The 27,119-nt window shown below is 41.0% G+C and overlaps 1 protein-coding gene across 1 annotated transcript in view; it reads left to right on the top strand.

Moving 5' to 3' along the window:
* Positions 1-27,119, top strand: part of Spata17 (spermatogenesis associated 17) — a 160,985-nt gene that overhangs the window by 120,377 nt on the left and 13,489 nt on the right. The window lies entirely within an intron of this gene.

The following is a 27,119-nucleotide window of genomic DNA, read 5'->3' as shown; positions in this document are numbered from 1 at the left end:
GGCAGAGTCTGCATGACACTTTGAAGGTTTGTAGCTTTTACTCATAAAATTATCTATCTGAGGTTTCAGCCTGGTGTGATTGTTGAGCTCTGAAATATTCCCTTTGGAGGTTTAAAGTCTCCAAACTATTGACATGTCCAGTCTTTCCTGCATTTAAGTTAAGATAACAAGAGTTAAACTCATAATCTAACAAGGACCGTGGAGTATCTACCTCTGCCCTGCTCTGTGACTGAATGCCTAACCTTAAATCTTTCACATTTTAAAAGCTCTAGCTGGCTTTTGTGTGCATGTGGTGATGTTGGAAAAGAGGCAAAGAGCTCGAGGGAGAGTGGGTGGCCCCATGCCTATGGATGCCTTAGGAAGCGTGGCATTGCTTTTCTCTCTGTGTGAGATCCAGGTTTTCATGAGACTCTAAAGCAGCATGAAGATTCTTAAAAACAAAACAAACGTCCTAAACGTCGAGCTAGCATAGGTGTCTGTGCCACTCTTGAAGTACACTAGGTCAGCACACCACAGAAATGCTTGCAACCTGTGTTTGTTGCATTGCTGTTCACAGCAGATAGACTGTGGAGCCAACTTACCAACAGACAGACAAGTAAAGACAATGTGAAGCAGGTGTGGGTGTATATGTGTGAGCATGCACACGTACGCACGCACACACACACACACGACACACACGCTTGTGCGTACGTGCTCCCTATATGAATTATTTAACTATTTTTATCAGTAGACAGCATTACATTCTTGTAGTCCTGTTGCTGTCCAGCCTATGTGCACATAACCTAGCATGCAGTCACCCAGGAAGTTGAGGGTCTTCCTAATATATCCTGATTGATAACATTTCTAGGCTATAGCTGGCACTTTACCATTTGGATTTATTTTCCTAGAAATATTGTAGTACTTTTCAATAAAGAGATTTAGAAATTTTACTGTTTCTAAGTATTTTTCTTCAATAACAGTTTTCTGCCTGTAGTATTTTACTATGTCAGGGATTTTGGTTCTATTTGTTAGGGTTTTTTGCTTATCTTTCATTTCTCTTAGAGATTTATTTTTATTTGTGTGTGTGTGTGTTTGTGTAGGTGCACACATTTGTGTGCACACATTTGTGTTTTGTAGGTGTGTATTCAGTGTATATGAGCAGAGAGGAGAGGAGGCTAGAGAGGTCAGAAGAGGAAGTCAGGTTCCCTGAAGCTGGAATTATGGATGTTTGTGAGTTGCCAAACATGAGTTCTAGAAACTGACTCCTGGTCCTCTGCGAGAGCACCAGGTGCCCTTAAGAGCTGAGCCATCACTCCAGTCCCTGTCTTCCATTTGAACCATTTTAATGTTTTCTCTCTGACTCTTTCTATTTATTTCTTTATCTTCCCTTTTTGGTTGTTTTTTTTTTCTGCTTTCTTTAATAAGACCTATTAAGTTGTCACTGAAATAAATTTAATTTTGGCCATGTATATTGTACCCTGCCTATCTGATTATAGACCTATCTTTGTCCTCAATTTCTTTTCTGGGTAAAATAAAAACGCAACTTCCTGTGTTTTCTTTTTAGATCATTTTTAGCCTTTGTCTCTAAGCATGTGATTTCTAAGAATTGTGTGTTAAAACAGCTACTAGTTGTTGGTTGACACAATTTGATTTATTTTGCAGTGCTGTTGGTTCATGATGTTTTCAGCATGATACGAGCTTTAATAAGATTGGGAGTTTTGGTGTTCTGGTACATTCTCTGCTCAAGCGTCCTAGGACAAGGCTTACTGTCTGTCCATGAGGTGATGCTGTCAAGAAGGAAGAGCTGCTATCTTTGGCTTCGCTTGTATAAAACCCTACCCTCACTTTAGTTCCTTCTTTATTCGATGGCCGAAGGGCGGTCTATTTGTCTCTTCCTGCTTGTCTTGAGCATCCAGGACACTGGCCTGTGCTTTGTGCATCTTCATGGTTTTGTCTGCTCTTTCTGGGGGTGACCTGTCTGCATCCTCTCTAGCACTCCCCTGCAATAGCTTTTTTGCAGTCATTCCCGATTTGCACACCAAGGGTTGCATCAGTGGGGTGCTTTATTGACCCCCTCTTTAGTTGTGGGTCACATTAACTGTGTTTCTCAATCCTCCTAACGTGAGGGGACTGCGCGGGTCTACTTCTTCTCTTCCTTGTGATTATCTGAGTGGAGGGGTTGATGCACAGAGACATTTGGCTTTATATTAGGATTGGGGTAGTTTTCCCTTAGGGCCAGCTAAAAATCCTTGAAAAGCATGTTAATGGCAAAGTTTTCACAGTGACTGAACAAATCTTTATTGAGCACCGTGTATGGATCAGACTCAGGCTAAGCATCAAGGATATAACCTTGAGCAAAAGCAAACAGGGCCTCTGCTCCCACTGAGCAGGTAGTTTACGGGGAATAATGGACATTAATCATTGCTCAAAATACTCTATGGGAAGGCCATAGATCTGCAAGACTGTATAGTAAGGAAGTGTGGTTGGCAGGGGAAAGGAGGGTGTGCCCAAGGGAATGGTGCTGCCATTAAAACATGAAGGAGTGTTATCAAAATAAGGTTTTTCTCTCTTCCCCTCCCTCCATACCTTCCCCCTCTGCCTGTCTGTCTCTCTGTGTGTATGTTTAGTGTGTTGTGTGTTTAGTGTGTGTATCTGTCCATGTGTGTATGTGTGTGTTTAGCAAGTGATCAGATAAGAAGTCTCTAAAGAGCTCTGGGATTACAGAGAACATGAACTTTGAACTCTCAGGGAACATAAATCCTTTACATTTCAAGGAACTGAAAGGAGACCCTTAGGGCTGGAGATGAGTGTGTATATGTGTGTGTATCAGGTGCTGGAGAGATGGTTCATTGATAAAGTGCTTGCCATGCAAACAGAGGACCTGAGCTTCCCAGCCCCTATGTAGAAACAAGGTACAATGGTATATACCCAAATCCTAGTGTCAGGGAGGCAGAGGCTAGAGGAACTCTGTGGCTTGCTTGATAGTCCATCTAGCCCAATTGAGGAGCCCCAGGTTCAGTAAGAGACCCCACAGGGAGAGGGAAAGAGAGAGAGAACAACACACACACACACACACACACACACGACACACACACACAGAGTGAATATATTGGATTCAGGAACCTTGTTAAACCTATAGATGAACTCTAGTATAAATAAGAGACTTTGGGCTTTATACTGGGAGACTTTCAAGGTTTTTAAGCAACATTGAAAAGATGTGATTTATATTTTCAGAAGTGTTGATAATTAATTATATAGAAGTCAAAATAAAAGGGGAATGGAGCAATTAGACACTGGTTGTGGTGGTGCAAGCCTTTAATCCCAACACTCAGGAGGCAGAGGCAGGCAGATCTCTGTGAGTTCAAGGCTAGTCTGAGTTCCAGGAAAGCCAGGGCTACACAGAGAAGCCCTGTCTTCAATGACAAAAAAAAAATAAGAAAAAAAGAAAAAAAAGAAGAAAGGAAGAAAGAAGAAAGAAAGAAAGAAAGAAAGAAAGAAAGAAAGAAAGAAAGAAAGAAAGGAACAAAGAAACAAAGTAGAGAAAAGAAAAGAGAAGAAAGAGAGAAAGAGAGAAAGAGAGAAAGAGAGAAAGAGAGAAAGAAAGAAAGAAAGAAAGAAAGAAAGAAAGAAAGAAAGAAAGAAAGAAAGAGAAGTCTAGATAGGATGAGACTTAGTTCAGATTTATTATGCTATAATTTGCTAATCTCCTGTTATTTTCCATGAAAGGAAGCCAGGTTATGGGCAATGGTAGTCATTGGAGAAAAGGGGGAGCCGCACTTGGAGAGCAGCAGAGAGAGGAGACCATCAGTCAGCGTCTGTCCTGTTAGCATCTGTGATGTAACTTTGACTCAACCCATTGGAGTTGTCAGAGAGATGGCTGAACATTGAGTCTATTTCTTGTACAGACAGTCTTAATTTCAAAACAGAGTAAATTACTTTATAAAAATAATAAACTAGAGTACTGATAAAGATTAAAGAGAGAAGGACAATAGACATTTTAAGGAATGCCAATATTTGTGGCCACTTGGAGTAGGAAGCCTCTTTATTAAAGGAGATGAGCTAGCATGTGAGGAAAATCAAGCGAATGCTGTTATTAAAGAAGCCAAGGAGAGAAACTGGGGTAAGAGGTAAGGCGTGATGTGCCATGTCAGACACGGCCATGGGCTCACGTTGGATGAGTGCAGAACATGCCTGCAGATTTAGCAAACTGCAGGTCTCTAGTGTCTTAGCAGGACCTGACTTAATGATGGTGTGGAGACTAACCCAGACAGAAGTCACTCGGGAGTGATAGGAACAAAGAAGCTACTGCAAGTAGAAAAAGAGACCCACAGCTGTGAAGAACAATTAGGTAAAATACCTTCATTTTGTTGTTAAAATTGAAAGTATTTCTCCATGAATCAATGATGCTATACTAGATACACATTATTTAACCAACTGTCTGTGTTTTAAAATTGTATTTACCTTTTAATTTTATTTTTTTTAAGTTTTATAATGTTCATTACAAGTGTTGGCATTAGTTGCTTATTAAATGTACTCAGTGAGCTATTTGCAAAAGGCTACCTCACAACAATTGGGTTATTCAACGAAACGCATCTTCTGTAATGCCTCAGCTAGAGAATGTGGTCCCTTGACGATGATTGCAGGCTCTGAAGAACAGATGGATCCTGAAAAGAGAATGTGGGATGGCACTTCTTAAGGCACTAGCGTGTGGAGCCCCACTGCTGTCCGTCCATCCATCCAGGCACTGTCTCCATTTCCCTACTTCTGCCCTGCACCCTGCCTAGAACGAGCATCAGAGAGCAGGGTGCAGAGCTTCTCTTACTGTCTTGAAGATTTATTTTTATCGTATTCATATTGATGTTTTGTAGGCATGTATGTATGTGTACCACATTGTGTGGCTGGTGTTCATAGATGCTAGAAGACACTGGAATCCTGACATTGGAGTTACAGGTGGTTCTGAGCTGCAGCATGGGTGCTAGAACTTGAACTTGATTGAACTGAAGAGAGAGAGGACCTCTGCAAGAGCAGCAAGTGCTCTGAGCCACCGAGCCAGCTCTCCAGCCCCCCTTTTCTGTATCTTTCCATGATGGCTGTGGTACCTTCATACAATCACTTCTAGTTGTCCTCATCGTCTAGAGAAACTCGTTCATGCTGCTAAAGCCTATAAACAATGTATAAGTGTATTTTCTTGAGCATATGATTGTTGGGAAGATAAAATTTGAAACTATGCCAGCCTGAACCTGCAGCTTTGTTTACTGATCTCTGTCAGGGTTCTGAAATAATAGATATTGTTTTGCTAAATGAATTCAGAGATCATCAGTCATGTTAGCTCTGACATCTAATGAACATAAATAATATGCAAAGGGAGGAAGCAATCTCATCTGCAAGTTCTAATAGACTTTCCAGTTCTGATGGCATAATTGAGGAAGTCTCAAATCTCTATGCCCAATACAAACAAGGTTTATGAGAGAAATGGTCATGTTTGTGCTTGCTGCCAAACCTAAAGGGTGGTGAGATTTCTAATAGTCTACCCAACAGATGACTGGGGACTGCACACGGTTAGTAATATCCTAAAATTACTGATAAAACTCCCTGTGCTGCTCACACTGCCCACGTGCGTACACCTGCTGACAGTGAAGGGGGGCCTGGAGTTGCTCGGATCAGGAGATTTGCAGGTTCACCTTTGAAGCGTTTGGTATTCCATGAAGTAAACCCCCGTGTAGAGCGTAGCTGCCACATTGGATGAAGCTCTGGCTTAGCAGTGTTTCAGCCTTCAGTGGCAACTCTGGGGTCCTGTGCTTAATGTCATGCTAACATAAAATAAATTTCAAGAAAGCGCTCTCTGCTGAAGGGGATCAGCACACTGTCTCTGCACTGTAACTATGGCTTACGTTTCAGAGCAAAGACACTTTCCAATTTGGCCCATGTTCCCAATGTATTTTAGAAATGAATTTCATCATTATCACCATGTGTTATGATCTCATAGGGGGTGGCGATGTACCTGATTTTGTCCTTTAAATGTTATATAAATGTTATAGACAGACTTAGATACCTTCAGAACACATTACCTGAACAGTATCTACTCTGTGTACACAGAGTTCATCTGTCTTTGCCCTAGTAAGCTTTAGTATTTTCCAGAACTAAAACAAACCTAGATTCATACAGAAAGGTACCAAAAGGAAGCAGCTGGAAAAAGTTCTCAAGTCAAATTTCCATTTAATTGTGAAGCGCTACTGTATAATGTTATTTACTACATGAGACTAGAGGCAGTAAGAGTGATCCAAGCCAGGTAATCCATGACAAGTGTTGCATGTTGTGATGGCTGCTCTTAGTTGTTAAATTGGCTACATCTAGAATTGACCAAAACCAAAGAGGCTACCTAGACACCTGGGAGGGAGTTTTTCTTAATTGTCACTTGAAGTAGGAAGACCCACTTTAACGAAGATCTTTTGAGGTGGAAAGAGACACCTTTAATCTGAGTCTTCTCATGGAGCCTGGATATGAAGAAAGCTTTGCTCCTTGCCTGTCTTCTCTGCTCTCACTGGCTTTATTAGATCTCTAGGATCCTGGCATAGACTGAAGATGGTCTGAGATATTCAGCCTTGTAGACTGAACAACTACTGGATTCTTGAACCTTCTGTTGGTAGACAGTCACTGTTGAACTAGATGGATTGCTAGCAATCCATTTTAATAAATCCTCTTTACATTTATCTATTATGTATATATATGTATATGTATATATGTTCATTCTGTAAGTTGTTTTTCCTCCAGGAAACCCTTGCAAATATGTGTGCCTCTGGACTCCAGTCTTTGTATTCAAGACATGTCTGTCTATTCAGACTCAGCCATCCACTTATACAAATCAAAGCACTATTTCTCTCTTTCTTAATCATTTGTCATTATTTCTAAGGAACCTGTTTGCGTACCTCCTAACTTGCCCTTATGGGAGCAAGAAGTTGGCATAAGTGTAGAATAGCCATCTGTCTTCAGTTTAATTTACACACCACTCTTTTCTGAAGAAACATGTGAAAGCATCCAGCTGACAACTCACTACCTCAGAGGTCAGATAAAACAATGGGCGTTTGCTTATTCATGGATTTGTTTGTTTGTTTGCTTTTACCAACATGATTCTGAAGTGTTTACATTTTGGCAAGGTGAAAATAAATTCACATTTTTGCAAAGACATTATAGAAAATCAAATGTCCATGAAAGTACTGCTGCTTTTTTAGCTGGATGAGAGGTGGTTGGGATAAAGGTAGCAATGCACTTGTCTTTCACGTGAATTTGATTTCAGTTTACCTTTTTAAAAAGTGGGGGAAAAGTACCCCAAATAAGCAACCACCTAGGTAAGTAATGTCTGTGGAGTCAGAGCCCAAGTAACTTGCTTTGGGAGGGACAAAGGCTGGATTTTCCAAGGACATGCTGTTTGGAGACTTTATCATGTAGATACTGTGGCTGAGCATGTTGGCATTCATGCTGTCAGTGTGGTTTGTCATATCTGAGAGTTAGGAATCTCTGTGCCATTTAGGGACATGGAAGTTGACGCCATAGAAATTGACTTTAAAAGCATGCTCAGGGATTTGTCACCTGAACAGAAATCCCACTTGGACTCTTTAAAATGTGAACTTCCTAACATGCTTCCCCTGGAATTGGCCATTCGACACAATTCTCTCCTGATCTTATTCTCTAGGTAAGTGGGGTTTAAAAGTGGATTATTGACAGCTCAGTACCATCTATAATGTATCTGCAGTGAAATATATAAGAAGAAAGAATATGTAAGTAACTTGGTCCATAAGTGAACTGCTTTGTGACAGGAGCTCTCAGTGGAGCCCCAGGCTGGGCTTGTGTATAAGATCTTCCTGCCTCAGCCTCCTAAATCCTGCCTTTATAGGCAGGCATAAACCATTAGCATGTAGGAGCAGAGCTCCTGACAGTGTTCTGTCCATGGGTTTCTGCTTCTTTCCAGTTATTTTGAATCTTAGATTAAAGTTGAACCCTTATCTAAAACTTAGATCCTACTTTTTAGGATCTCACAAAATGCCACTCAAAAGGTTGTTTTCGAAGCTAGGTATCCCAACGAGTGTGCAAAAATTCATGCTAGTGTGCAAATAAAAATATCAATCCAGATGAGAGGTGGGACCTCCATTGGCAAACAGCCCAGCAGGCATGTTTCTAGGCTGTCAGGACTCTACTTGTCTACGGAGTTTCATGACATCCCTTATGATTAGAGTCAGGCAACAAGAGGACTCTTAATCACTTTGGAGAGAGGCACACAGCCCGTAGGGCCTGTAGAAAGGCTGGAACGAGGGAGTCTCTCCCCTGTGATGTTGTGGGAATGGAGTTCTGTCCACTCAGATGCACACCGCTTTTTTGACTTGTATTCTAGTTATTCCCAAACAGAGATCTCCAAGTGGGTGCAAGCAGCCTCAGACTGCAAATCAAGTCATGTGAGTGTGTGACAAGAATCACCTCTGTGAAATATTTCCTCAGAGGACAACTGTGATGGTTTGTATATACTTGGACCAGGGAGTGGCACCATCTGAAGGTGTGGCCTTGTTGGAATAGGTGTGACCTAGTTGGAATGGGTGTGTCACTGTGGGTGTGGGTATAAGATCCTCATCCTAGTTGCCTGGAAGTCAGTCTTCCGCAAGCAGCCTTTGGATGAAGACATAGAACTCTCAGCTTCTCCTGTGTCATGCCTGCCTGGATGCTGTCATGCTCCCACCTTGATGATAATGGACTGAACCTCTGAACCTGTAAGCCAGCCCCAATTAAATGTTGTTTTTTATAAGACTTGCCTTGTTCATGGTGTCTGTTCACAGCAGTAAAACCCTAACTAATACAGAAGTTGGTACCAGAAGTGGGGTATTGCTATGATAGGCCTGACCATGCTTTTATTTGACAGAATGTGGGTTTTGGGACTTTGTATTTGGAAAGCAATGGAATGCTTTAAATGGGGCTTAATGGGTCATCCTAGTAGGAATATGGAAGACTTAGTTGCTGGGAGTCATTTGAACTGTGTTGACCTAGCCCAAGAGATTTCAAAGAAGAAGAATTTCAGAATGTGGCATAAAGACTGGTTTTGTGGTATTTTGGTGAAGAATGTGGCTACTTTTTGCCCTTTTCTGAAAAGTTTGTCTGAGGCTAAGGTGAAGAGACTTGGATTAATTGCATTGACAAAAGAAGTTTCAAAAAAGCCCAGCAGAGACTTTGTTCTCTGGTTAAGTCTTATGAAGAGAAGTTTGAATAAGCATAGCAAGCTTAGAAAGGAAAAATATAAAATATATGGTTTGAGTATTAAAGGGGTACCAGGGAGTGAAATGGAACAAATTCCTGTGTTCTAGGAGATAACAGATTAAGGGAGTGGGACCTTGGGGCAAGATCCTACCCAGCTAAATTAAATCCAGGCATGGTAGTACACACCTTTAATCTCAGGAGACAGGCATGCTGATCTCTGCATTCAAGGTCAATCTACAAAGCACGAACCAGGATAGCCAAGCTTAGGCAGTGAAGAATTTAGAAAACATAAAGCTAGTGATAATGTAATAGTACAAGGGGATCATGTTCTAGTTCCTGTAAGCAGCAGAACTCGGCAGTTTCAGCCACGTGGCTCTGGCTCTAGAGTTAAGAATGGAAGGAACTACTGGGAAAATTGATGCTGGTTAGCTGGAGCTAAGGAATTAGCAGTGATTAAGAAGAGACCAGCATCACTGAGGTGAAATCTTCTGGAAATTGTTTGCTGGGAGCACAAAGAAGCTGTGTTTCAGAGATTACCAAGGTTGTACCTCATGCTGCGGCTGGACTTGGTAATGTGTAAGAGTCACTCAGGTGGTACTGCTTGCGAAGGAATGAAGGGATCATGGAGAGAAGCTGAGGCTTAGCACTGTGAGAGTCCAGGGAAGGCCATTGGAGAAGGTGAAGCCTCAGCTGTAGTTGATGGCTTAGGACTGAAGGGGTCATGCAAAGGATTTGAGGCTTGGCACCCTGAAGAGGGCCTATGAGAGGCTATTGGTGAAGTCTAGTTGGTGTGGAATACCCCAGTGTATTGGAGATGTCAGTACCATGGAGTGATCACCAAGAACTGCAGTCGTAGTAGAGTGGATCAACCTGAGCTTAGAGTGCTACAGAGAGCAGAGCTGGAGAAGTGATGTCAGTCTTTAGGAGGAGTCCAAAAGATCAAGTGGAATCCCAGAAACAAAAAGCTGTAACATTGAAATTGCCTTGGAGACTCAAAGATGTTAAAGATGCCAGAGCCATGGGATACATGCTGAGGAAAGCTGCTAACAGGGAGTGGAACCAGCCTAGGAGAAAGCAGTTTGTTGCAGTCAACAAAGATGAAAAAGGAGTGGAGATCTGAAGACCACTTTGACATCAGCCATGGAGATGCAGAGTTTGGAATTTGCCCAGCTGGTTTCCTGCCTTGCTTTGGAGATTACAGTTAAGTAAATTGGATGAATCTCAGAAGAGACCTTGAACTTTGGACTTTTAACGTTGTTGTGACTGCTATAGACTATGAGAACTTTGAAAGTTGGACTAAATGCATTTTGCATTATGCTATGTTTAAGTGTGGCCCCCATAGACTCATGTTTTTGAACAAGTCTATGGGGACCAGGGAGTGGAATGTGATGGTTTGTATATACTTGGACCAGGGAGTGGCACCATCTGAAGGTGTGGCCTTGTTGGAATAGGTGTGACCTGGTTGGAATGGGTGTATCACTGTGGGTGTGGGTATAAGATCCTCACCCTAGTTGCCTGGAAGTCAGTCTTCCACTAGCAGCCTTTGGATGAAGACATAGAACTCTCAGCTCCTCCTGTGTCATGCCTGCCTGGATGCTGCCATGCTCCCACCTTGATGATAATGGACTGAACCTCTGAACCTGTAAGCCAGCCCCAAGTAAATGTTGTTTTTTATAAGACTTGCCTTGGTCATGGTGTCTGTTCACAGCAGTAAAACCCTAACTAATACAACAACAGAACCCCAGGAAAATGTATTTTATAGTTTTCATGGCAAAATAATTTATAGTTCAAGGAGTTACTTTCATTCCTATTTTATCATTCTGGACTTGTTCTTTTTTTTTTTTTTCCTCTGTGTGTAGCAAAAGCAAAATGAATGATTCAATAATTTTGAATATGATATATATGTATATATATCATGTATATATGATATATAAAACTGCTCATATATATATATATATATATATATATATATATATATATATATGAGCAGTTTTGAAAAGAATAAAGGGCTGGAGTGATGGCTCAATGGTTAACAGCACTGGCTGTTCTTTCAGAGGTCCTGAGTTCGATTCCCAGCAGCTACATGGTAGCTCACAACCATTTGTAATGGGACTCTGGTGCCCTTTTCTGGTGTGTTTGAAAAGAGTGACAGTGTACTCATGTACATTAAATAAATAACAAAAAAGGAAAAATAATCAAATTGACAGTGGTCCTAAAGATCCCCACTAGGATAGACTGCAATTCCATCATGGTTTTGTTGTGGCTAGACCATAGGAGTGTTGGAGCACAAGACTTTAGTTCAAAGTTGCTTATTGGCACAGAACGAAAGCATCTCCTGTTGTCAGTAACTGTTGCAACTATCTTGGTGCCTGCTGACTAAATCTCAGATAAGGAAATGCTCCTCTAGTAGCCCACCCCACCTCACTCATGCTGTAAGATTAGATACAGTCCTCCTGGCCTAGTGTGTGTGGTATTGTGTGTCAGCCATGTACAGGGTCGTCCACCATCTGCAATTTTTGTTTGCCCTGTTGATTTCCTGTCTTATGTTTACAAAATGGTTTGGGGTCTTAAGGTCTGTGTGTTTCTCTGGTGTATGTTTGTAAAGATGGAGGCAGATCTGCTCCTCACTGACCACTTTGTTAAGTATGTAGGTCCACAGAGCTCTAGGATTTTCTCAGCAAATAGCAAACATCTGCTCCATGAGGTTGGAATGCTTTCACATTCTCAAAATCTGTCTTATCTGATCTTTAACTTCATAGTTAGTGAGCGCTTTAACTGTGGTGTCTCCAGCTTGACATCGAGTAGTATATAATGCTCTGTAGATCCTGAATACTTGGTAAGCCCTGTAACTGTCATTAAGATTTCTCTTCCATAACACATGACCATACCTTAGATATCTAAAGATACTTTCTTATCATAGAGCTAATCACATTTGTTTCTTGTCACATTTTAATGTGACCATTAGAAATATAAACTGACCTTTGTGGCAGACATTGTGTCCCTGGACAGTACTACAAAGGAATATGTTTAACCAATTGCTTACAGTGGGAAGGTTTGGGCAATGTATAGAGAATGTCCTTTGGAGCCTCGGGCAAGCATGTCCTCTGGTGTGAGCCTCTTTCTGCTCTCAGGCATCCCAACATTGCACAGCACTGTAAGGCCAGCGGATCTCCACTGTGCCTGCTGCTGCTGCAGTTCATGGGGCCACTCCCAGGCACTAGTTAGGGGCCAACTGAAGGAGAATTTTACAAACACAGAGTGCACATTTTATCTTGGAAGCATTCTTAATGAAAAAAAAAACTGATGCAAATTCAGAGTATTAACAATGAAAGCTTTTGTGTGATTTTCATGATGTTGTCTGCTGTGTGCTATTGATCTAAGATCAGCTTTTCTTGTGGCCCAGGGACTAAAGAAAATACCTCTATTATAAGGAAGCTAAGGGATTTGCTTCCCACCATCCACTTTAATTTTATTTTATGAATTTACATTATGAAAAGTCAGATTGAACATCCATAATTCAAGGGAAAAGTTATAGTTCAGTAGTTGATTAAAAAAAAAAAGCAAGCAATATTCTCTCACTTTCTCACTTGCAGAAAGTACGGTGCTCTTAAACCCAGAAATACCTGAGGAATGTCTACATACAACCACAGAAATGTGTGAAGTCTCTGTACCCTCACCACAGCTTGGGGTGAAGTACATTAACCAAATCTCCCAACATTTGAAAAGCCCTTTAGAAATTCTAATATAAATAAATAGATGTGACCCACGGACCCACAAAACAGGAAGAAAAATCAATCAAAACTCTTCTGGCTATCAAAAGCGACGTTGTGCTCTGACTTTGTGCGCTGCTTGATTGAGTGGTGCACTAGCGACCATGTCCGTCCCCTAATGCTAGGAGTAATGCACACAGACAGAGTGACAGGCACAGTGCAGCCTCGCATCAGCAATAATTAATCTCTCAGTTAACCGGAGAGCCACTGGTCGGGCTCTTCTCAAGTCAGAGGGACCCTGGTTTTGATGTTTGCATTCTGAGGAAAATTGTCCCCACCAGTTCTAACAAATTGAAACACCAGGCTAATTATGGCAGCTAATGAAGTGTGTGGAATGGTCACAGCTTGTCGTGAAACTGTTCCTTCAGCTTGGATTAGAGTCTCATCAATCACTGGTTTAAACTGATCCAGAATCGCTTCTGCCCGCTGCTTGGCATTTTAATGCTGTCTATGTAATTGGTTTTTTCTCCAAGCTTAGACTGGTTTTTTGAAATATTACATTCTCAAGGCAGGACTTGCAAACTCCAGTTTCTGAAAAAAAAATTACTATTAGAGTTATCCACTGATCAAGTGGTAGAGGGATAATAAAAGGCCTACAGAAATAAAACTTGATGCGGCGGCATCTCCATGCTCTCGGACAGCAATAAAGCGTTGCCATGACACCACTGTTTCAGCTGTGACGCAGTTTGGGAGAATCGTGGTTACTGGCTGGCTGACTAAATTCCACAAGGGTTTCTTCAAAACTAATGTGTAGATATTGGCTTATATTTTAGGAGCGGGCAGGTCACTACTTATAAGAATTATAAGGTGTACACAGTTAGCATCAAGACAAATATTTTGAGGTATTAAGACTGAAGGTATACTTGTGAGTGTGTGTGTGTTTGTGTTGTGTGTGTGCATACATGCTCGCATATATTGGTACTTTGAGTATTTTGATTGATTTTTCCTTTCTGGGTGCATATTAGCAGCTGCCTAATCCTGAAATGCAACTGACAAAACCTTGTTTCAGGGTTTTTCTCTTGTCTTTAAAAAGGCACCAGCCATTTTTTGCCATGTTAAGGTGCCATGCTCCCAGTAAACCTCATTGATGACAACATGCCTTTGTCGTACACCACAGTCTCCATCTGCTACTCTTTGTTTAATATTGCTTACGCTTGGATGCACCAGTAAGGAAGATCAGCTTGGGTTTTGTTTCCTTGTAATGTGACTGACAGGATATTGTTAGCAGTTATTCTAACTTTACAGAATAATTTAGGTCACATTCCTTTTTTATTTTTGAAGAGATTTTTATATAAATTATTAGCTGTTCCTTAAGTATTTGGAAGAATCTATTAATGACTCGACAAGCTGGTGGAGTATCCTTCTGGGTGGGTTTACCTTTATTGATGTAGTTATTCCAATACATGGAGGACTGTCTGGATGGCTACATCATGTCTGTTGTGGTGAACTGTGGTTTCTTCAGAGTGTGACTCACTCTTCTGAACTTTCTGAATGCCTAAATCCTATATATTGGCAAAATAAATGCCCCTGGCTTCCTCTTATCCTGCGAGGATGTCTGTATTAATGCTTATGAATTATTAGTTATTATTGCTGTGGCCCCACCCTCTCTTTCATGGAGATTGGTATGTATTTTCATGATGCTCTTACTAGGGATTTTCAGTTTCATTAGGCAACTTTTGTCTTTATTGATTTTCTCCTAAATTAACTATTTCATCTTTTTAAAATATTTACTCTTAAGCTTATTTTTGATCTGTTGAGTTTAATTTGCTGTTGCTTTTGTTCTTGATAATAATCCTCCGGTACTTCACTTTTAACCCTTATGACATGCATACAAATCCATAAGCTTCTTTCAAGGAATGAGTTTAGTAACCTATCATAGGTTTTCATCTTACTTTTAAACTGTTCTCAATGTCATTCCTATATTGACTAATAGTGTTTCAAGATTTTCTAGTTACATTTACTATTTGTTTGCTAAAGTCCTCTATTCTCAGAGAATTCACTCTGTGATTGTAACCCTCTCAAACTTTTATAGAAATTGCTTGTTGGCCAGGTTCTGTTCTGTCTAAGTAAATATTTCAAGTACATAAAAATAATACAAATTCTGCTCTTCTGCATACAATCTTCAATATTAATCAATTTCTTGAATTTTTGAGAAGTGTGTTCAAATATTCTACACTTTAGTTTTAGCTCATCATAATATTTAAAATATTAATATTATTGATATTTATTCCTAACATATCAAAATGAACCACAAAGACATGACTTAACAGGGCATCACGAGGACATTCTTTGTGCTCTTGAGTCTCCACGGCAGAGTTCATAGTTCACCGGTTTCCCCCGTCTGTGTCAGTGGTCAGTCAACATTCTCTTCAAAGATCATGGAGGAAATATCTCAGGGTTTTGGCCACCAGGCAGGTCTGTATAACACTAAACTATCTCTGCTATACAGATGAAAAGAGCTAGGAACAAATGGATATGGATTTCTCGTATAAAATGTTGTTTTTCAAATGAGGCGATCTTGGGCCAGTGTCAGCATAGTTTGCTGATCCTTGTTTTGTTTCTAGGAATCTGCTGGCTTAGAGCTGGCATCCTGTTTGCCTAAATGAAAACTGTGTTCATCAGCTACCTCATAAAGTTAGGCTTGCATCCCTAACAAAGTGATAGAAAGCAGAATGTGAGTTAAGTGGAGGCTAGCCTTCACAGTGCAAAGACTGAGAGTTTAGGAAAGTAGCGCCAGTCCCAAGCTTTAAATACCACATGATGTACCAGAGAGCCCCACCTGCTCAGGCTCCACAGGGCATGTTTGGTGTGGGAATCCACCAGTCTAACTGGACGCAGTTAGCAAGCCTATCCTGTGCATCACATGACATGTGGCATGTGCTGGGGAGACAGTACTTGGCTTCAGAATTTTCTGCTGCATAAAGAAATTCTGAGAAGTAGTCCTGCGTTTTAAACAGTGGCAAACTCTGTACTACTGTGGGTGCGTTACACCTAGGGGCTAAAAGATGATACAACAGCTGGATGCCGTGCTGCAAGGAAGTCAAGTGTTGTTCTTCTTAGGGTCTCCTTGAAGATATCTGGAATGAGGAGCTATGGGTCCTGTTGGGCATCCTCAGTGGGAATGCCATCATTGAGCAAGTGCAGTGGACAAGACAGAAGAAGATGGGTTCTCACCATGTGGAGTACCACTCAGACCCTGCCTCTGTATAAAGGAGAAGCGGCCTTTCCTCTGTGCATTTTGCTCCTTTTTTTTTTTTTCTTCTGAATGTTCTGACAGCTGCAGCAGCATCTGACTCCCATGTACATGCCAGACCTCAGATGGTAGGATTTTTCCTTAGTGGTAGAAAAGAAATATCTGAGGTAAGACAGCTTCTTTTATTATGTATTGGGATGAGGTGCACATTTTAATTATTTCCTTTAAAGTATGACCTTGCCTTCATCACTAATTCAATTTTGAACAGCCAATTGTTACCTCCAAAGTGAATTTTTAACATCTTTTTATTAGTAGTGTGTATTAATTGTGCAGAAATTGAGTTTCATTATGACATTTCACACATGTATATAAAGTACTTCCAAGGTGAATTTTAATTATTAGAATCTTAGTTTTCTTCTACTTCTTTTTTTTTTTTTTATCATCTCTGCCCTTACTTACTTTATGAGTATCTGGTCCTTCCTTTTAACCTATTTTATCCATTTAGCCTGTCTTTTTTAGTATGAAAGAGAATTGAAGCTAGCAAATTATATCCATCAGTTAGATGCTTGCTATGCTGTGCAGGCTGGCTTTGAGCTGCCTGCTCCTCCCCCAGGCCTTCAGTTTACAGCTTTATTCTATGGGTTTATGAACTTGTTTTCTTCTGACCCCTCTCATTTTGAAGTACACTAAGTACATTGCTTTCCTGCAGGGTAGGCCAATGATGTAAGCACTTAGATTCAACTAATCAAGATGTCTTTTGAGGTGTAAGTTGGATGACACCCCCATTCCCTAGTTCCCCAGTGTTGATAATTGATGAGCAGAGCCCTGTGAGGCATGGTCCAAGATGCCCTGCGTAAAGTGCTCTGTGCCCAGCTCAGGCTGCAGCGTTGCTTCTGTTGCTCTGTAAAGCCACTCTCTGCTCCTTCATCTGAACATTCCTAAGGGAGTATCACATAGTACTGAGATAGCAGTAGAACTGATTCATAATCCCCTGGCCCAGCATCCTTATGCAGTTTTCCATGTACTTAGCAAAGGGGAATGGGGGATTGTATGGCTCCAAACAGAAGACTGCCTAAAAAAGACTGTTCTTCTTGCTCTTGGCTAACTACTGATCACCCATGATGGCAAAGCATTCATGGAATAGTAAGGTAACAAACACACACATACAATCACGTTAGCAGTTTTGAAAATTTGTACAGAATGTAGCTGGACCGACTTTTCTTCCCACAATCCCCTGCACCTGTCCTTTCCAACTTGGGTCCAGAAGAATATCGAGAATAAGAAGGGATGTTCTGCCATCATCAAGGTGGTAACATGAAAATACACCATCAACATTCACAAGTGCATCCATGGAATGGGGTTCAAGAAGCGTGCCTCTCGTGCACTCAAAGAAAACTGGAAATTTGCTATGAAGAAGATGGGGCCTACAGAAGTGTGCATTGATACAATGCTCAATAAAGCCATCTGGACCAAGGGAATAAGGAATGTTTTGTATTGCAAGAACGTTTGTCCAGAAAACCTAACGAGGATAAGGACTCACCAAACAAGCTCCACACATTGGTTACTTACATGCCTGTTACTACATTAAAAATATACAGTCAGTGTGGATGAGAACTAACCTGTTGAATGTCAAATAATGTTGCAGATCTGCCCAAAAATGTAACTGAATATTTGGAGATCAAAGAAAATAGTTAAAACACTTTGTCATTGATACTCACACCCTTGGAACTAAGAGGTTTGTGTGTCACTAGCAATTATTGACAACTATATCACAATCTGTTAGTTAAGCATATATCAGTAAGAGCTATATCACCCATTCTTCATTAGCATGCTGAATTGCATTGCTAAAGAATGTTTCTATAAAAGAAATCTAAGCTCACGTTTGTCTAGCATTTTAATGTAATGCTCACAATAGCCTAAATTATTTATTTTTTAAATCATTGATGTGGGGACATGCTGGTGTGTCATGGAACACATGAATATGTCAGAGGACAACTTTGTACAGTTTGTTTTCTCCTTTCCCTATTTCCATTGGTTGTGGAACCAAACTCAGGTCATTGGGCTTGCATGGTAAGTGCCTTACCAACTGGGCCCTCCCACCAGCCCCTTAACAGAGTCTTCCCGTGACTTTTCGTTGAGGAATAATTCTTATACCTTTCCCTTCTTAAATAAAATGAAGAGCTTCTGGAAGGCTTTGACTTATTTGTAGCCCTCTGAGTAAATCACGTCATCCCACATTCTGAATGGCTCTACGAGCTGCTAAGAGCACTGCAGATCACGTCTGCTTGTTCTCATGCAGACACAACAGGACACTGGCTTTTGACCTTAACATCTTATTCCTATATTGCACCCATCATGTTTATGTCTTTATAAAGATTGACTTACTATATAAAATGGTTTCCCTAGTGGCACAAGAGTGGTGAACCTCCTTATCAAGCTAGCTTCTCCTAAGTGTCTGTAAGCATTGACTTGCCTTGTGCACAGCTTGTTTGCTAAGAATACGCCATATTAATGAGTTAGCTTTAAAATCACAATTCAAGGCAAGGGGTTAGTCAAACAACGACACAGACCAGTAATCCTAGTGCTCAGGCCTAGCAAGAGAGTCAGAGCAAAGTTACACAGCAAGCCCCAGGCCTGGTGGGGGCTGTATTGTGAGACTGTGACTAAAACCAGGCATTAGGTTACCTAGTCGTGTGAAGACAGATTTTAAATCTGTCTCCAGTAAATTCTTCGTCTTTTATTCTTGACAGTCTTTCTATGTAGCTCAGGTTGATCTTGAGTTTGTAGACCTTCTGTTTCTGCTTGCACAGTGCTGTGTTTCGAGGTGTGCACCACCACACCTGGAATTTCTGATAAATTCCTATTTGAAAAACAAAAGTATGAAGTCATTGTCTATGTGCATTTAGTGTATGTGTGCATCTGTCTGAGTCAAGGCAATGCATACACAGTTGAATTCAATTGTGTCTCTTGTGAGGCTCTGCCAACACAATTTTAAAGGGCGATAATCATCTACATTGCTCCATTTTATATATTCTATATTAAATGCTATATTGTTCAAAAATAATAAAGAAATACACTAATGTCCTAAATGCTTATATTAAATTCTCATATACCTCAGATGTCAATTTTTTTTATACTTGACAGTCTTTCATTTATAAAGTTTAAATACGGGTCATATTTATTTATTGTTCGGTACATTGTACTTTGACAGGTAATAGCAAGTAAACATCTTTCATGTTTAATACTAAGATGTTTTACCTACATATGCTTTTAGTTCAAACTTGGTAAAGTTCAAGGGCATCCAAGTATGAAATAGCTTCTGAGAAGATTACCATTGCTCTCTTAATTTGATTTAGTCAGACAAAAGGACACTAGTCCAAAAAATAGATTTTTAATAATTTTGATTCAAATATAGACACTGAATGTTGTATATAAACCAGTAAATGTGCATATAATTTCTTCAAAGCATGCAGAGAGCTGGCATTATAAAATAGTACATTCATTTACATTGGCTATCTTATGTGCATTCTGATGTTTTAATATCCGGATCTACTTATAAAAATCATTAATTACTACCCTGCTCAGAAGGAAGTTATGATTTTATACATGCATATATATACATATATGACTATATATTTAAACTTTTAGAATAAGTATGATTATTTTATATACATGATTTTTAAGTGTAGCAGTTGCTAAGATATATATGGTTTGATGAAAAATGAACAAATTGAAATGAAATTTGATTCTAAGGACAGTAAGTGGTTAATTGCAGTATTTATTATTTTCACTTTAATCCTGGCAAAGGGTAACCTTACTAATGTGACATAGCCCTGACCCTCTTGCCTCTAGACTGTAAAAGTAATTAGGGGGGAGGTTGGTTCGCCGTCCCCTGATTCCTAAATAACAACAGGACATCTCTACACCTCTAACCCATTTTAGCTCCCAAATAAATGATAGAGACCTGGTATGTTTATTAATAAGCTGCAAACACTAAGCTGGGTAGGGTCTAACCCTCCATGGCTGTCTACTTCCCAGCCATGGAATCCTTTGCCTTCATTCTGAGTCTTGCCCTGGCTTACTCTGGTCAACGTGTGTCCTCATGGCTGCTCTCTCATCACTGCCTCGTGGTGAACCCTCCTGATCCATCTTCCTTCCTCTCTTCTCCTTGGGACCCTGACTAGGATTGGAAGTCCTGTCAACTTCCTCTTCTCACCAGCTAGTTAGCTGATCAGCTCTTTATTAACCAATCAGAGGTGATAGAAAACAATCTTTGCACATCATTGAGGCAGGGGATGCTCCAAATATCGTGGCAATGCTAATCCAAACCTCAGCCAAATCTCGGAGTATGCAATCAGCATCTGAATACACACTGCACAAGAGCATCTCCCCTGCAACACTAGTTGGCTTGCCCAGGTCTCCTAGACACCAGCGGGTTGCAGACCTAAGTTAGACGTTATCATTTGGTTTATATTTTCCACGTGAGAAATAAGAATTTATGTTTCATAAACCACTGTCTTTCGGTTTCCTAGAGATTCGTCATGTGTCATGATTGAAGGAGTACTGACTCTCTCCAGTGTCTTCTGGATGTAGGTACTGTTTCCTGTTACCTCAAGAACTCTCCACGCTGTTTCCCTATCTTTTTCTTTTCTGGAGTTAGAGTTTGCCTTGCTCACATTTGCATCATTTCTTCATGTGTCTTGTCCTTTTCCCATGTCCTCTTATGGCCTGGCAGTATAGTTTTGGTGTCTGAGGTCAACTTACAGAAAGCAGACATGGAACTCCTAGTTGGAAGCTCTTTCAACTCCACTCTGTCTGTTTTCTGTCATCTGACTTGGGGGAATTTTACTTTCCTGATTGTTTTCTGTTTTCTTCTGAGACCAACTGCCATAGCTTTCCTAGGCTATCTATCACAGTCACAGAAGGAGCTTTCTGTATGACTCTGAGTGTGTCTGTGCCTTGTGTGATTTTGCCGCCTTTTTACTGTCCATTCTTGTGACTCAGTAAGAGCTGTGGAATCTGAGTTTTTCCATGAAGCTGTGTTTTCTGTTTGCACACCATTTCTTCACTAAGACTCCTTTTCTTTCTCAATAACTGGCAGCCTGTACTTATATAATGGAAGCAATTGTTGTTTGATATCTCTTAGGATATTAATTTTATATGTTCAGTGATACTTCTTCCTGTCCTTCTCAAACTCATCTAAGTATTTTACTTATTGCTAATGTTTTTTTCTTATCTACATTTTAATTGGACTTTTATAGCCATCTTCTTATCTTTCCTGTTTTCACTCATTTAGTAATAAGGTGCAAACCATACCTGAGATCACTACTTCTGTGGGCAGGGCTTGCTAGGGAAGATTTTACTATAGAGGTGCCAGTCTGGGAAGGGCAAGCAGTCTGAACTGTGGGAGCAACTGTGAAGGGCCAGTGTATACTCTGGGGGTGCTGTCTATTGAGGGCAGGGTACACTGTGGGGTGACTTCTGTGAAGGTCAGTCTGTACTGTTGAGGGTCACTGTGAAGTCTTCTAGCGGCCTGAGGCCACTCATTTTCTTCAGTAGAGTCTTGTCTAATCTTATTCTGAGCACATACTAGTACTGGGGGTAGGGGTGCAAACTGGAAATAAGATGTGGTTCTCAACATTTAACACAAGAACTACTTAATCTTTAGTACTTAGCCCAGTTATCCACAGAGTAGAGCATCGAATGTTGGGTAAAAGCATCTGGTCGTGAGGAACTGAGTCAGGCTGGCCTGGGCAATAGCCCCTAGCCATAAAGAATTGTTTGGCCCCCGGCCTGAGCTGTCTGATCTACCAGCAGAATTTGGATGTGTGGTAGCAGCAATCCAATGGCAAAAGACCTCTCTGCCTGGAGATTAGAGAGTCTGGGAAGAAGAAATGAGAGGACAGGGATGGGGCAGACCTGGAAGAAAGCAGAGGAACAAGGTCAGGCTGGGTTTGCCCAGCCACCAATAGAGCCCCAAGGAACCAAGTTCCACCCTCAGGACGTGAGCTGCTCACAGAGGCACTCACTCACTCAGGTCCACAAATGACCAGAGGTCTCAGGTTGAGGTAGTGGATGCTTAGCCTATATAGTGAGCGTAGGGATAGTGAGCATAAAGGGTGTCTTCTGCCCGAGGAATGATGCCTGGGAGGTGGGCAGGAGGCCTTCTGACCAGATGACTCTAAAAGGATCTTCATTTCAGCAGCAGATGGAAGAAAAGTAAGGCAGACAGACTTGATCTCAACAGAGTGAGAACCGCTGTATTGGAATATGTTTCTGTGGGATGAAGCTGGTTTTTGTGTCTGGTTTAATTGGGATCAGAGTATGTTTTCTTCATACCTAGACATATTGTTTCATGTGACCCACCCCACTCAGTATGTGCTTGGACTTTGGATAGTTCTGAACTTTATAGATTATATGATTTCCTTGATACACATGAAGAAAAGTTACAAAAAGTCTGGGACCTGAGACCACTGAAAAACTGGCAAGCAACAGGTGACAAGATGATGCACACAGATGTGTCACCATGCATGTGCTGCACAGGAGCCTCACAGAATAGGAAACTCCAGGAGGGGCAGATGCTTGAGGCTTAACTTTTCGCAGAGCAGAGAGGAGTTGGGCATACAGACAGTTTCAGAGCTATGGTGAGTGATTTCTTTGGGGAATGTGATTGGACTAAGGTTGACAGTGTACTAGGACAGATCCTGGTGTGACTCATGATTCTCACTCTCTTCCTCTGTGATACAACTGTAATTCTTCTTGGCTTCATAGAATTCCAGTCTGAACTAGGGTAATCAAACCAATGAACTTGAGAGAAATATTTCCTATGGGAACCCAGGGCTGGCTGTGCCCCCAGGTGCTCTGAGTTTGAAGTCAGAGCGACATATTTAAGGAATTGTTTTTGTAAAGTTGAACTTAAAAGCCAGGGGCAACCAGTGTCTCAGTAGTAAAGAGCACTTGCTGCTGGTGCAGAGAACCCAGGTCCAGTCCCAGCTCACAACTCCCTGGAACTCCAGGTCTGTGGGTTCGAATCTCTCTTCTGGTCTCTACAGGCACCTGCACAGATGTAGTGTCCTACAGATATGCAGGTATAAATGCATACAGTAAAAAATTAGGCACAGTTACAGGATTAACAACTAGCAATGCTAGCATAGAACCATTATAACAATACATGAGAATAAAATTTATTTAAAATGTATTAGATGTCTGTAATTTTTCATTCATTTTCAGACTATCGGTAGCTATAGATGACAAAGTGCTGAACAACTCAAAATAAGGGGGTGCTATCATATGGCCTTACCCTTGCCTGCTGGCATCTGGGGACCCTTTGCTCTGTCCTCCAGAACTGCTGCCCCTCTGAAACTAGGGCAGAGGAAGGCAGGTTGTTTCTGAGGAGAGCACAAAGAGGGAGCTAGGGAAGTTGGGGTTTGTGTTCCTCACATACAGTTTCCAGAAAACCCCGTTCCTTACTCTGGCACCCAGCCCATCTGAAGGTGGTAGTGGCTCAAGTGTCTGGGTGTAGAGAGGAGGAATAGAAGGGGATCTTAGCTGTACCCCACTTCTTCACTTTCATGTTGGTGCTACACCCTAGCTCTGTTCACCAGCTAGAAGGGGATCTTAGCTGTACCCCACTTCTTCACTTTCATGTTGGTGCTACATCCTAGCTCTGCTCATCAGCAGTAGTAACTTGAGGTTCCTACTACCTTCTAGTTCCCAGGCAGGTATAATTTACTGGATGTTGCGTAATTCTCCCCATTTGAGAGTGAGCACTTCTGAGAGGAGGAACAGGGTGAAGAGTTCACTTCCTGCCATGGTGAAATTTCAATACACAGCGGTTACGTTTTGCAGAAAGGCTTATGAAATGATAGTGTTCATGCTAAAAGTATAATGATAACCTATAGGCTCTGCTCCCATAGGCTTTCCTGTGCACACACATTTGACTCTAGCTAATGAAGAATAGTGGACAGAGACTGAGGTCTAACTCAGGAGCCTTTCCATCCAATAGGTGAGATCAGACTTCAAGGGAAATTGCTGTGACACAAAACAAGAAGCATAAAAGAACGTGAGAAAGGTGTAAAGATTAACACTAGGTCTGCAGTGCAGAAGATTTAATTTATATCTAAAGAGAGGCTTTCCTAAAGGAAGCGGCCTTTTCTGTAGGAGACTTAGTGTTTTGGGTGGATCTGCTAAGGGCATAGTAAATGTTTGCTAGGCACAATTAGCATCATTCTCCAGCTTGTTGGTTTGGCTGCTGCTGATGGCAAACACTCTTTCCTCAGTGCCCGGCCTCAGCTGCAGTCAGCTCCCTTATCCTCATCCCACTTTCCCTGAGAGAAATGATCAAAAGCAGAAAGAACATTCACAGTAATGACACTTATTGATATATGCTGTAATTATAAAAAAAAAAACTTTGCAGTGGGAATTCTATTATATTAATGATGCATGTATATTATTAAGAATTATAAATATTGAGTAATAAACCTTCAAGTTCACACACTCCCAGATGTTATTTTGGGGTTACTAGACTGGCAATTTTTCAAAAACACAAGCAGTAATTAGAAATCTTTCACAATCTCTTTCAGAAACAGTACTTGATTTTAATTCTTTCATTTGAAAAAAAAACTTGTAAGAAAAACACTGTCAGAACTGTTGACATTTTTATAGCTTGACAAAAATGAAGCATAATTAAAATGAAATATTTGTTGCATAAATTAAACCACAATTAATATGTTTTCTGCCAGTGCTTCAAGGATAAGATTAAAACAGCGTCCTTAGCAGGCTCCCACTGTGAGACTAATTTCCTGATTTTTATACTGAATATTATCACACGAGTTCTCACAGCATAGACTCAAATCAACAAGTGAAAAACGCTTTTTGATGAAGACGTGTGCAGAAGGAGATGAACTTCTTTTATGAACCAAAGGCAGGACTGCTTTTTCTTTTAAGATCTGATGACTAGTTGATTCCAAGGGTAAGATTTGCACATGTAAAGCCATTAAATACATGGAAAATTGCCCTTCGTTTTAGTTATCTCCGCCTTTTAAATTAGCCAGCTTATTGTTTCAGGCATGTTTGCCTTTTCAGAAGGAAATTAGAAAATGCACAAGACATGCTATGCAAAGGCCCACCTTCCAGCTAACCATGAAGTAACAATACATCCCATCACAAATCTTAGTCCTGAAGAGTTTCCAGGAAACTGGAGGGAAAATGTATCCTCTTAGTGGAGGGCTACTTCTCCTACCAGTGACAATGGCCATAAAAGGAAAACCCGATCCTGATGGGAGTTGCCTCTTGCTCTTAAAACTGCCTGAACTAGGAAGATGGCTCCCACCTTATGTATGTATTTATCTATGTATCTGTGTGTCTACCTATCCATCTCTCTGTCCATCCATCCATCCATCCATCCATCCATCCATCCATCCATCCATCTTTCTATCTATCTATTTGATTTTGGGTTTTGTTTTGGTGACTACTTGTAACCCCTGCCAGGGAGGGGCAGACAGAGACAAAAGGATCATTGTGGCTTACTGGCTCCCATGTGGCTGAAAACAGGGAGCTCCAGATTCAGGGACACATTTTGTTGCAAGGAAATAAAGTAGGCACGGAACAATAGAAGGACACTTTCTAATGATGTTTGCCTCTGGCCTGTGTGTGTGTCCATAGGCAAATGTGCCTGCATACATATATATCACATACATACATACATACAGACAGACAGACAGACAGACAGACAGATATGCACACATGCAAATTCCAAGCTGCCCAGACAACACATAATCTTTCTATTTGAAGTTCTTCCAAGCCAATTCTTTTTTGACATCAGACACCGTTTAAGAGCTCAGTGAAGGAAAGAGAGAATCATTAGCAACAGTCGTGTCCATTTCTCCAGTGTCTCTCAGACAGTGCTGCTCGGAAGTATAAGAGCGCTCTTGCTGGGCAAGAACAGGCTGGGCAGGCACTTATTCACCTCTGAGCTGTTGCCCCTCTTCCTAGGGGTATACTAGATGCTGGCAGCATATGGATCAGACTTGGCTGGGAGGGAGTAGCATGCGTTGGGAGAGCTCTTTAAGCTTGCAAGGCCAGGGTATCCCTAGCTAGCTGTCTGCTCTAAAGGCTCTTCATCTTATATCTGCACACTGACCAGCACTGCGCATTGCAAAGGCATTAACAACTTCAACTTGAGCATTCTAGCTCCCCCCAAATTTTCTACCATCTTTTGGGGTGCTTTGGTTTTGGTCACTTGACATGACAGGAGAATTGTAGTGGCATACTTAGTGGTGTGGTTGTGCTGGTGAATGGCATGGTCACTCACTCCTGTATTTCAGGGTTGGAAAGCCTCCCTTAATGACACCCAATTGGGAACCACAGCTGCTTTTCCAGCTTCATCCATCTGTCTCCCATTTCTGTCCCATGCTTGCTTCTTACCTGTCTCCAATTGCTAGAAATTTTTATTCCATGGGGACAGGAAATTTTGTCTAACTTAATCATTACTATATTCTTACTGCCAAGGCACTTGATTAATTTGATTTAAAAGACTGTATGAATAAGTAAATGAATGTTTAAAATTAGTTTTTAAAAGGAGCATTTGAGCAATGATGGGAATCTAGGTTTGGCAAGTGGCCAAGGGTGTACAGCATGGTCATCGAAGTTCCACTCACACATTAGCCTGTTCTTACCTCAGAGAAATTGTCCTGACTTCAAAATTATTGTTTTTGAAACTAAATTTCCAATTCTAATGTACATAACTATTTCCTGGCCTGCAAACCCCAAATCTGCAACTCTCTTTGTCGGAAGTGTCCTGAAGTTGGAAGGGCTGCACTGTGAGACCCCTTCTCGAGATTCACTAGGAGACTCTTTTATGCTCAGAACCATTTAAGTAGTTGATAGAATGGTCTTCAGCTGAATGTGAGCTGTGCTTGTGAAACATAAATGACTTTCCT

Source organism: Mus caroli, unplaced genomic scaffold, assembly GCF_978045245.1.
Source record: "Mus caroli unplaced genomic scaffold, Mus_caroli_1 scaffold_1, whole genome shotgun sequence".
In the NCBI taxonomy this organism is placed as follows: Eukaryota; Metazoa; Chordata; class Mammalia; order Rodentia; family Muridae; genus Mus; species Mus caroli.
The sequence above is the reverse complement of the archived record's forward strand: the minus strand, read 5'-3'. Positions and strand labels throughout refer to the sequence as shown.